Genomic DNA, 12,381 nt, shown 5'->3' with positions numbered 1-12,381 from the left:
TCCTTTCCAAACATATTTGCTGTGCTTTGTAATTGCAGTGTCATAGTGCTCCACTGGTACATAATTTGCCCTTCTCACTGAAAACATTAAAGTATATATTTTGATAAGAAATTCATATGGGTTAAAGTGAAAGTATTCTCATTTAGGCCATAAATAATTTATCTTTAATAATCTACGTCAAATGAACTCCCGTTGGCCCATATTTCCCTCTCTGTTAGGGAGCATGGAGGCGTGCAGGTTATTCTTACAAGAAAAAAATGCAGCATACCCCCTGCCCATGTTACAAATGCCTAAGCAGCATGCTACCATCAGGAGGAACAGGGAATAAGAACAGCAGCTCAAGACATAAAGCTTCTATATAAATAAAAAAATGTGACAGTGCATATAGGGAGACAATGAAGGGTGGGGGAGGTAAGTCATGTAAAGATGAAGCAGAGCAAAAATTAGATGTGTTGCATGGTTTGAAAACAGCTAGAATGACTGAATTAAAAAAAATGGTAGATTACTGTTGCACTGCAGAAACTGAGAAACAAAATAAACAGATGGATCAAGTTCCTTGCTATGCTATAAGAAAGCAACTTAGTATTATTTCTATGCCAGCAGAGAATTTTTATTACTGGTTGATTACAGAAAGCGGGGATTAAAAGAGGAGAAAAAATCATAGATACAGGCCAGGGCAGGATAAGGCTTTGAAAGTGAGAATAAGAAGAAAAAAAATGGGGGGAAATAATTTCTGCAAGAGTTAACAACATGAAAAATTGTGGGTTGAAGAGAAACTGGCTCATCAATACAACTGTTAAATTTTCTAACAATGGTAACTGGATGGATGAGGATATCATAAATTTTGAGAGAGGAAAGAGTCAGAATTTTTGCCTTGGTCACACTTGATTTAAGGAGGAAATTGTTTGTGATCAAATAGGAAATGGAGGCCAATAAAGTAGAAACAAGATATAAAATAGCATCTGAACACAAATAATGTAGCAAGCTGAAAGTGGATAACTCATTACAAAGATGGGGAGTGTAAGAAGAAAAGAACAGGCCCCTAAGAGACACCCTCTGAGACAAGATGAAAGGAAGACATATTGTTGCTGAAGACAGGTAGGAAGAAAATTATATGTGTTGAGTCCAAAAAAAAAAAAAAAAAAAAAATACAAGCAGGCAATGGGGGCCTGATCCTTCAAATTGCCTAGTTATTCCTACAAGGTACTGAACATATTCTATGATCAGCACCTTTGAGGGAGCAGACAATAAAGAAGATTAGAGTTTTCTGCAGTGTCAAAAGCAGCTTTGTCAGGAAGAATAAAAGAGAAGTGAGTCCTTGGATTTAACATCATGCAAGTCATAGCTTATGTCACAGTTCAGGGTGACTGCACCTGTGTTCCTCTTCTGGTCCATCAAGGGCACCGACTCTCAGGCTCCTGGATCCACTAGTTGTCACCTCGCTTGGGTGGAGACACACCTCTTTCTCCCCTCTGATCGATATTTCCAGGCTGAACAGTTCCCTGCCATCACTGTGCTATTCCTAGTAAAATACAGACTGCTTAAGCACACATGCTTGCTTTCTCTTCTGCACTCTGGCTTCCAGCAGCCTTGGTTACTACTTGCAGGATGACCCGAACACACTCCTTTTCCCAAAAACATGAGTTCTGCATTGTCCAGTCCTCTCCTGGACAGTTCAGACATTAAAAGCCTATTGCCCCATAAAGGGTCAATATTCTACATTCTGCTAATTTAACAGGAGTTACCAAACAGTTCATATTAAACACAGCACTGGATTGGTTAAGATTAAAAAAAAGTTTATTAACAAAAGAAAATAGGATTTTAGATGAATTAAGATATCTGTTATTAAAGTGAGAAAGGGTTACAAGAGAAATAAAGATAAAGCGTTTTCTAGTAGCTAAAACTTAAATTAGACTTAGTTCAAAGTAAACGCCTTACCATAAGTTCCCAGCACCATAGCTGACTAAATTCTCAGGTCAAGATTTCCCCACAAAGTCAAAGGGCTAGTTTGAGAGATCAATTGGGATGTATTGCCCCGCACTTTTATAGTCCAATCACCTTTTGATATGCATTTTCCTAGATAATGTTAATTCCAGCTGTGAGGAAAGAGACATGGAGTCTTGTGGTGAAAGAGATTCCATGTTGTTGTTTGCTAAAATGTAAATCAGGGGTTCCCAAACTTGGTTCGTGGCTTGTTCAGGGTAAGCCCCAGGTGGGCCACGAGATGCTTTGTTTATCTGAGCGTCTGCAGGTACAGCCACTCTCAGCTCCCAGTGGCCACAGTTCACCATTCCCTGCCAATGGGAGCTACGGGAAGCAGCGTGGGCTGGCCACCACTTCCCACAGCATCCCTCTAATTTTCCCCCCACATTTGTCCAACATAACAACATTAATGTGGCGAAGGTGGGGCTGAGGGTTTGGAGTGTAGGAGGGGGCTCAGAGCTGGTTCATAGAGTTGAGGTGCATGGGGGTGAGGGCTCTGGCTGGGGGTGCAGTCTCTGGGCAGGAGATGAGTGGCTCAGGGCTGGAGGAGAGGGTTGGGGTGTGGGAGGGGGTGAGGGCTCGGTCTGGGGGTGTGGGCTCTGGGGTGGGGCTGGGGATGAGGGGTTTGGGGTTCAGGATGCCCTAGGGCTACAGCAGGGAGAGAGGACTCCCCCCAGCTCTCTCTCCCCACAGCAGCACATTGGCTGGGTGGGGGAGAGGCGCCTCTCCCCGCTGCGGCAGCTCCAGGGTTGGGGGGGGGGAGGCATCTCTCCCCCGGAAGCAGCAGGTCCGGGCCAGAGCTGGGTTGGAGCACCTCTTCCCCAGCTGTCACAAGGCCAGTTCAGGGCACCTTCCCCTTTGGCCATGACAGGTCCGTCCCCAGTCTGGGGCACCAGTGACGGTCCACAGCTTTGGGCTCCCCGGGGAGCCTGAAGCGGCAGACCGTCCATCACTGGCAGTCAGGAGGAGCAGCATCAGCTGTGGGCTCCTTCCTGACCCCTCTCCCCCATCACTGGCAGGCAGCCAGCAGCTTCTGCCTGCCATTGATGGGGGAGAGGGCAGAGAGTGGAGCCTCTAGCCAGCTGAGAGGAGTGAGTGGGCAGGGGGAAAGGAGTAGAAGCCCTGGGCCAGCGGGCCTACAGGAGCGTGGGGGAGGGGCTGGAGAGGAGAGGAGCCAGCGATGCGGCCGCTGGGCTGCAGTGCAAGTGAAGTGGAGCGGCTGGCCGTGCTGTCGGTGCCCCAGCTTAGCATAGGCCTGCCTATATTATAAACCTAGTACTGTCAGGGCCGGGCTGGATTGGGGTTGGGAGAGAGGTGCCTCTCCCCACTGTGGCAGGTCCAGGGCTGGAGGAGAGGCATCTCTCCCTGCCACATCCCTGAGCACTTGCACAGCGCTTAATAGGCTGCTGTGTGGCTTAAAGGGAACTTAGGTCATGAGAAGCATGAAGTGCATGCCATTCTTGATTTCTAACAGATATCTGGTGGTCTGGGAAGGCTATGGCCCAAAAGAGCACACTTGGGAACATACTTCCTAGGTCAATGCCTCTGACCTGATAAGAGAATTTTATAGGCCAGATTGTGATACCCAATGAAGCTAAACACTGCAGGAAGTATTGCTCAGCAGAGCCTGAATGGCAGCCTCTTGAAATCCACCGATTGCCTTATACCAGTATATAACCCAGGAAGCCATCATGGGGAGCTGTCTGAACAATGATGCAGACTACCTGCTTGCTCCTGCTCCAGACCTTGCCTTGCTGTGAACCTTAGACTCCAGCTTCTGAACTCAGCTTGTCCCTGACTCCACTGGTTGTCTCCAGTCTGTAATCTTGTGCCAGACTCTGATTCAGCTTGACCCTAACTCCACTACTTGTGACTTGACTGCAACCTGGTAACTGGCCAGTGCACACAGACTGCTCAAGGCGCGGCCATAACACAGTTCACATATAAGCATCATTATTAAATCCATTTTCTTACAAGAAACTTTAAAATGTTTCACTTACTGAACCTGCATTTTCACAGATTTCAAAATCCAAAAGGAGAGAAACACAGTAAGACTTTTTTTTTTTTTTATACTGGCCAGCTCCTCAACTGGTGTAAACTGGCATAGCTGCAATAAATTCAATGGAGCTGCATCAATTTATAACAGCTGAGCATCTGACCCAATATTATGAGCCATTCTTGCTGAAGTCAATGGGAATTGTCTGCATATCTGAGAACAGAATTTGGGCTTCTACCTTCTGATCCACATTTGATATGCTCACATATGGATGCATCTTTTTCAGTATGATTCACAATACACATTTTCTTCATTTTCCTAGCATTTAAAGAATCACTATGTTTGCTCATAGTGCTAAGTAGGGCTTTCTAAATTATATGAAAATGATTTGGAGAGAATGATACAAGGAATGTAAGAAGTTGGCAGAAAAAAAACTAATTAAAAAAAAAAACACAAAAACACCCACCCCCCCACCCCAATTAATCCAAAATGTATACCGACATTTTTTATTGTTGCTATTTTCAGAAAAAAAGTCAATATTTCTTGGCATTTTTGTCTTTTGTGGAAATTTTGAAAAAATGTTAGCTTGTCCTGACGTACACATTAATGATGTGAACTGTATAAAAAGTCAAACTATCCCAGACATAATCATTCATCAGGTTCCACCTCAAGAAGTAACTGTGGTAACTAATTGAATATGCCATTTATAAGGAGAAGCCCAAAGTAGTGCACACTGCAAATCAAAACACTAGTTGCTATTGCCTTGGAATATTGCTTGCTTTCCATCAACTAATCCTCTTCATTGTATATATTGTACTACATTTTCACTCAATTAAATCTCTTTAATTTGTTATTTTTTGGTTCACTGCATTTATGTTCATTTATGTTTTGTTTTCTGGGGTAATATATCAGGTGAGCAAATCAGTTCAGAAGCATTCTGTTACAGCTGCTGTTGTGGTTTCAAATAATAATGAGGGGAGAGTATATTTTGAAATAGATAATTGAAATGACATATTGCTCAGTTTATACCAATGTTATAAACATCTATTTAGCATATTGGTCTTGTTGCTAGGCTTCAAAGGAACAAAAATCCTCTTTTCTTTCAAGGAGACCTCACAGTCTTCTTCATAAATCAAACGTTAGATTTAAAAACACCACCACCACTGTGGCTAAAAGATAGCACTAAGCACAATATTTAAATTATGTCCAAACCTTTTTTTACCACTTTGACTGAATATAATTTGCTTGTTGCTTGGCAAAGCTTTCTATCTTTCTGAGGTTTGCCTCTGCCCCTTTAACATTAGAGTGGTGTTTACAGAGAAGGTTATAGTGGTACAATGATAGTGCAACTCCAGAAGGAAACATATTTCAATTTCATACATGACTGGTTGTATAGGTTACCTTTTTAAACAGCAGTTTAAAACTATTCTGTAAAGTAGTAACAACTGTGATAAGTAAAAGTGACTCAGTAAATGCTTTGTGCAGATTAGTAGGGGGTTGTGTGTGTGTGTGTGTGTGTGTGTGTGTGTGTGTGTGTGTGAGAGAGAGAGATACTGGAGTTATATTAGTTTAATAAAATATGCTGTATGCTCTCCAAACTGGTTAATCATAGAATCATAGACTATTGGGGTTGGAAGGGACCTCAGGATGTCGTCTAGTCCAACACCCTGCTCAAAGCAGGACCAATCCCCAACTAAATCATCCCAGCCAGGGCTTTATCAAGCCTGACCTTAAAAACCTCCAAGGAAGTAGATTCCACCAGCTCCCTTGGTAACCTTTTCCAGTGCTTCACCACCCTCCTAGTGAAAACGTTTTTCCTAATATCCAACCTAAACCTCCCCCACTGAAACTTGAGACCATTACTCCTCGTTCTGTCATCTGGTACCACTGAGAACATTCTAGATCCATCCTCTTTGGAACCCCCTTTCAGGTAGTTGAAAGCAGCTATCAAATTCCCCCTCATTCTTCTCTTCCGCGGACTAAATAATCCCAGTTCCCACAGCCTCTTCTCATAAGTCATGTGCTCTAGGCCCCTAATAATTTTAGTTGCCCTCCGCTGGACTCTTTCCAATTTGTACACATCCTTCTTGTAGTATAGGGCCAAAACTGGACACAATACTCCAGATGAGGCCTCACCAATGCCAAATAGAGGGGAATGATCACATCCCTCAATCTGCTGGCAATGCTCATACTTATACAGCCCAAAATGCTGTTAGCCTTCTTGGCAGCAGGGGAACACTGTTGACTCATATCCAGCTTCTCGTCCACTGTAACCCCTAGGTCCTTTTCTGCAGAACTGCTCCCTAGCCACTCGGTCCCTAGTCTGTATTAGTGCATGGGATTCTTCTAAGTGCAGGACTCTGCATTTGTCGTTGAACCTCTTCAGATTTCTTTTGGCCAAATCCTCTATTTTGTCTAGGTCCCTCTGTATCCTATCCCTACCCTCCAGTGTATCTACCACTCCTCCCAGTTTAGTGTCATCTGCAGTCTTGCTAAAGGTGCAATCCATGCCATCTTCCAGATCATTAATGAAGATAGTGAACAAAACCATCCCCAGGACCGACCCTTGGGGCACCCTGCTTGATACTGGCTGCCAACTGGACATGGAGCCATTGATCAAAAAGCTTTCCCCTTTCTTTATCAAAGCCCTTACATGCCCACAAAAAGTGGTCAGTTGTTTCATCCACCTTACAGAATACACAGAGTCCATCTTTGTGTCTATTTGAAAAAAGATTTTTGTTTAAACCACAATGGCCGGTTCGTGCTCTAAACAAAAGCACTTCATTTGTCCTCTCCAGGCCCTGAACTATGTCATAATCTTTAACTCTGGGGCCCAATAAAAAAAAAAATCTTTTTTCATTAATCCAAATGTTTGCCAGTCTTCTTTTAAAAATTCTGTACTATTTTTGAATATGTGTGTACTCTAATTGTATTTATATGTCAGTCTTTCCATTTCTTTACAGCATTTTTAGGTGCTTTTTCCACCATTTTATTCCCTGTTATCCCAATACGTGCTTGGATCCAAGATAATGTTACATGTATTCCCACCTGTACTAACTCTGTTACTAGAAATATAATTTCATCAATTAAATAACTTCTGCATACTGAAACACTTTTTTATTGTCATAAAGCCTGAGATTGAATAAAAATATTACTGCTACTGTTGGGCATATATCCCAGATCCAATTTAATAATAGACTCATTGCTACCAGTTTGGTTGTCACAACACCTACATATCAGATATTCTTCAGTATGTATTAATTCCCAGTTTTTGTATACAATATGCAAACCCCTACTCTTCCTGTTTTGTTTTTTTCCTTTTTTGGACTCATCTGTATATATTTGACAAAAGCGTCTCCACTGTTCATCCATATACTGGCACATTTCATTTTTAATGCAAACTGTCCCTTTTATACCCTTAAGTTTATAAAATATATCTAAATCCATGTTTAGACATGAAAATTTCCATCCATAACTACTTTTCTCATGACAAAAAGTTTTGACTTCAGCTTTTCCATGTCTTTCAACTCCTGCATCCACACCTTAAATCAAACAGCATGTGAAGTTACAGCATCATGTGCTACAGTTTGACTATGAATTCCCAACAATCCTCAAATTTGTCTTTTACTTTCATCATTGAAGTTTCTATTAACTTGATTCCTGAAAGTTAGGTCCAGTAGTTTCATTCATCATGTAACTGGCATTTTACTAGAAGCCATCTGTAGTGAGCATATAGGTGTTGTAATAAATGCATCACACACAATTTGTAGTGCCTCAGCTTGTTTAAATCGAATTTTTAAAGTTATGATTTTGACTCTTACCCAAAAGATTGAAATCCACAGTCAATTACTGGTCTGTTTAAGGCTCTGTATACCACCAGCGGTGTTTTCTTATCTACCCACTCCAATTAGTTCCAGCAAGAATGTTAAGCAGGTTAATCCTTCCTGTACAATTATCTTTAGAATAGTTTATATGATCTTTCCAAAGTAACTTAGTATCAGAAATTACTCGTAAGAATCTGAACCTTTTAACTCTATCTATTTGTTCTCCATACAGATATAGTTTACACTGCTTTGTAGCTTTCCTTTTTGTAAAGATCAATCCTTTGGTTTTAGCAATGGAGAACTTGAAACCCCATTCACTTCTACAATCAGAGGTCTCTTCTAATGCTTTGTTAATTCTTTTTTCTGCCATTTCAATATTCCTGCTCCTACCCACAGAGTACGATCATCTGAAAGTATAGTGATACCTACCCGAACACTTATTTGCTTTGGGAGATGATTTATCAGAATACTAAATAAGGTTGGGCTGATAACAATTCCCTGTGGTATACCATTTATAATATTTGGCATAACTTTCCCAACTCTGACCTGCATGGTCCTTTTACTGAAAAAAGTCTCTAATCCCTAGTGCACATAATTTGTACAGTAAGCCTTCCCTCCACAGCATGTCATGACTTTTCAATATATAGAAAGTAGGGCTGTCAATTAATTGCAGTTAACTCATGCGATTAATGCAACAAAATTAATCATAATTTTAAAAAAAATTATCACGATAAATCACAGTTTTAACTGCACTGTTGAGCAATATTTTGGATGTTTTTCTACATTTTCAAATATATTGACTTCAGTTACAACACAGAATACAAAGTGCACAGTGCTCATTTGATACTATTATTTCTGATTACAAATATTTGCACTGTAAAAAGTATAAACAAAAGAAATAGTATTTTTCAAGTTACCTCATACAAGTACTGTTGTGCAATCTCTTTATCATGAAAGTGAAACTTACAAATGTAGATTATTTTTGTTAAATATCTGCACTCAAAAACAAAACAGTGTAAAACTATAGAGCCTATAAGTCCACTCAGTCCTACTTCTTGTTCAGCCAACTGCTAAGATAAACAAGTTTGTTTACATTTATGGGAGATAATGCTGCCCACTTCTTATTTGCAATGTCACCTGAAAGTGAGAACAGGCATTTGCATGGGACTTTTGTAGCCGGCATTGCAAGGTATTTACGTGCCAAATATGTTAAACATTCATATGCCCCTTCATGCTTAGGCCACCATTCCAGAGGACATGCTTCCATGATGATGATGCTCATTAAAAAAAAATCTGTTAATTAAATTTGTGACAGAACTCCTTGGGGGAGAATTGTATGCCTCCTACTCTGTTCTACCTGCATTCTGCCATATATTTCATGTTATAGCAGTCTCAGATGATGACCCAGCACATGTTGTTCATTTTAAGAACATTTTCACTGCAGATTTGAGAAAACACAAAGAAGGTATCCATGTGAGATTTCTAAGGATAGATACAGCACTCAGTTCAAGGTTTAGGAATCTGTAGTGCCTTCCAAAATCTGAGAGGGACGAGGTGTGGGAGCATTTTTTCAGCTGTTTAAAAGAGCAACACTCCAATGCAGAAACTACAGAACCTGAACCACCAAAAAAGAAAATCAATCTTCTGCTGGTGACATCTGACTCAGACGATGAAAATGAACATGCATTTGGTCTGCACTGTTTTGAATCGTTATCGAGCAGAAGCCGTCATCAGCATTGACGTACGTCCTCTGGAATGGTGATTGAAGCATGAAGGGACATGAATCTTTAGAGCATCTGGCACGTAAATATCTTGTGACTCCAGTTATGACAGTGCCATGTGAATGCCTGTTCTCACTTTCTGGTGATATTGTAAATGAGAAGCGGGCAGCATTATCACTTATAAATGTAAACACATTTGTTTGTCTGAGTGATTGGCTGAACAAAAAGTAGGACCGAGTGGATTTGTAGGCTCTAAAGTTTTACATTGCTTTATTTTTGAATGCAGTTATTTTGTGTACATAACTCTAAATTTGTAAGTTCAACTTTCATAATAAAGAGACTGCACTACAGTACTTGTAATGGGGGAATTGAAAAATACAATTTCTTTTGTTTTTTTTACAGTGCAAATATTTGTAATAAAAAATAAATATAAAGTGAGCACTGTACATTTTGTATTCTGTGTTCTAATTGAAATCAATATATTTGAAAATGTAGAAAACATCCAAAATATTTAAATAAATGGTATTATATTGTTTAACAGCATGATTAATCATGCAATTAATCATGATTAATTTTTTTAATCGCTTGACAACCCTAATAGAAAGACATCTATCAGAATACTATTATCCCTCATACTTTTTTGTACTTCAGTTTCTAATTTAGCAATATGATCTACGGTGCACCTTCCTCTCCTAAAACCATGCTGCACCTTATCTGAAATGCCATACAGTGTTAAATAATTCCAATATAACTCTCTCTGAAAGCAGTTTGAGGGTTATTTAAACATTGTTACATGTATTATCTTTACCTGATGATGTATTCTTGCTGATATCAATAGTTTTCTCAAGTTCTTGTAAACAAAACCGTTCATTCTTTAGAGTATCTTCTTGTTTACCTCCACTACATAATAAATCATGATTCTCTTCAATGAACTGTCTTTTAATTTGGTGGAAAACTTCAGTTTGGTTTTCATCATTACTCACTGTTTGGAAGATTTTCTGCTAAACCTTCTGCTTTCTTATTATCAGAATTTCTAACTATTGTCAGTCCCAATAAGAGCTGGGATATGTCTTAGTCTGAATTCCATTCATTCTTCTAACTTGCCTGTATATGTCTGATGTCTTGGTATCTTTGTTTATTCACCCACAGCACTTCCTCCAATTCTCTTTCTTTGATTATATATATGTACTATTGCCTTACTATTTTGTACTTCATTAGATCTTCACTATTCATTTTTTTCTTTTTAATGGGCTTTGTTCCTTTCTTTAACTGCCATTTGCAGTCCTCATTCCACGACAGAAATGAGTTTTTAGTTTTGGGGTACTTCAATATCCAGTAGATGCTGCTAATAATCCCTTGGTTACATTATCATTAAATTCTCTGTCATCATTCACACAATGTTTATTCACAAATTCAGCACATGTACTTGTAAATAGCTCCCAGGTAGCTTTCTTGACATTCGAGGTGGGTAATTTTCCATTACCCTCAATGTTAATTATTACTTTTCAAGGGAAAGGTATAGGGAAATAATCACTCCTCATTCTTCTTTAAATAAATAAATGGAGATATCCTATCTCCTAGAACTGGAAGGGACCCTGAAAAGTCATTGAGTCCAGCCCCCTGCCTTCACTGGCAGGACCAAGTACTGATTTTTCCCCAGATCCCTAAGTGGCCCTCTCAAGGATTGAGCTTACAACCGTGGGTTTAACAGACCAATGCTCAAACCACTGAGCTATCCCTCCCCCCAGTTATCTAGTTCCCAGTTGCATTTACTTGCAATATCTGATTTTATAATTCCCAGGTCCAGGTAGGAAAAATCTACCATCTTCGGCATTAAGTCTCAGTGGGTGTCATCATTTAAAATCACTAGATTATTTTCATCAATAAACTTCTGTAAGCATGCACAATTTTTATCATTTGTCTTATTTCCCCATAATTTATTATGACTAGATCACTGCATATACTATATGATCTTTCAGCATTCTTCACAATTTCTTGTACACCAAACTTTCTAATTTTCCACATGGGCTATAAATATTATAAATCCTTAAAGAAATATTTCTCTTCTGCATTGGGATCCCAACAGCATTATATTCTAGGCTTATTTCTTCATTCTCTACTGCTATGTAGTTTAACCTTTCCCATTTGAAAGTACAAATGCCACCTCTTTCTCTTCCTAGTTTTTGGTCTTGCCCAAAGGCAATATATCCTGGAAATTCCAAGCAAGCTTTTCAACCAGACAGGTTTCCTGGATACATACGACATCTGGTTTAGCTTTCATTTCCAGGATATTGTCTTTTAGTTCTTGACCATATGCTGTCAGACTGTGCACATTTCAACAAAAGATTGAGATCCCCAGACTAGTCATATATCAATGTTAAATTCATTCAAAATTTCATGAATATAGTCCATTGACAAATTGCTAATATTACAAGTATTTTCTGTTGCCATTGCAATAATTTTCTTTTTTTCTGATTTTTTTCAGTTTTTGATGTACAACTTTTCACTTCTATCACAAATGCAATAAACCTTTCCTTTTCATTACTATATATCACCTATTCCTTCCATGGTGTTTATCATTTTCTTTATGGAATGAAACTGTATCTGCAGTTCCCCCTTTCTTGTGCTCATTGTCTCTTCATAAAATCATAAGGTTAGAAGGGATTGCAAGGGTCTTCCTTGTCCAGCTGATGACTTAAAAGTCTCCTGATAGTCAGGGCCGACGAGGGGTGGGGGTGGGGAGGAAGCCGGTACAAATTACCGGGACCCGGAGATCCAGAAGGGGGCCTGTGGCCCGGTTTCCCCGGCTTCCCCCCACTTTGTCGGCCCTGTTTAGCCCGTCTGCCCTTGCTGGGGG

The sequence above is a fragment of the Trachemys scripta genome, chromosome 1, assembly GCF_013100865.1.
Source record: "Trachemys scripta elegans isolate TJP31775 chromosome 1, CAS_Tse_1.0, whole genome shotgun sequence".
Lineage (NCBI taxonomy): Eukaryota > Metazoa > Chordata > Testudines > Emydidae > Trachemys > Trachemys scripta.
Note: the sequence above shows the minus strand (reverse complement) of the source record.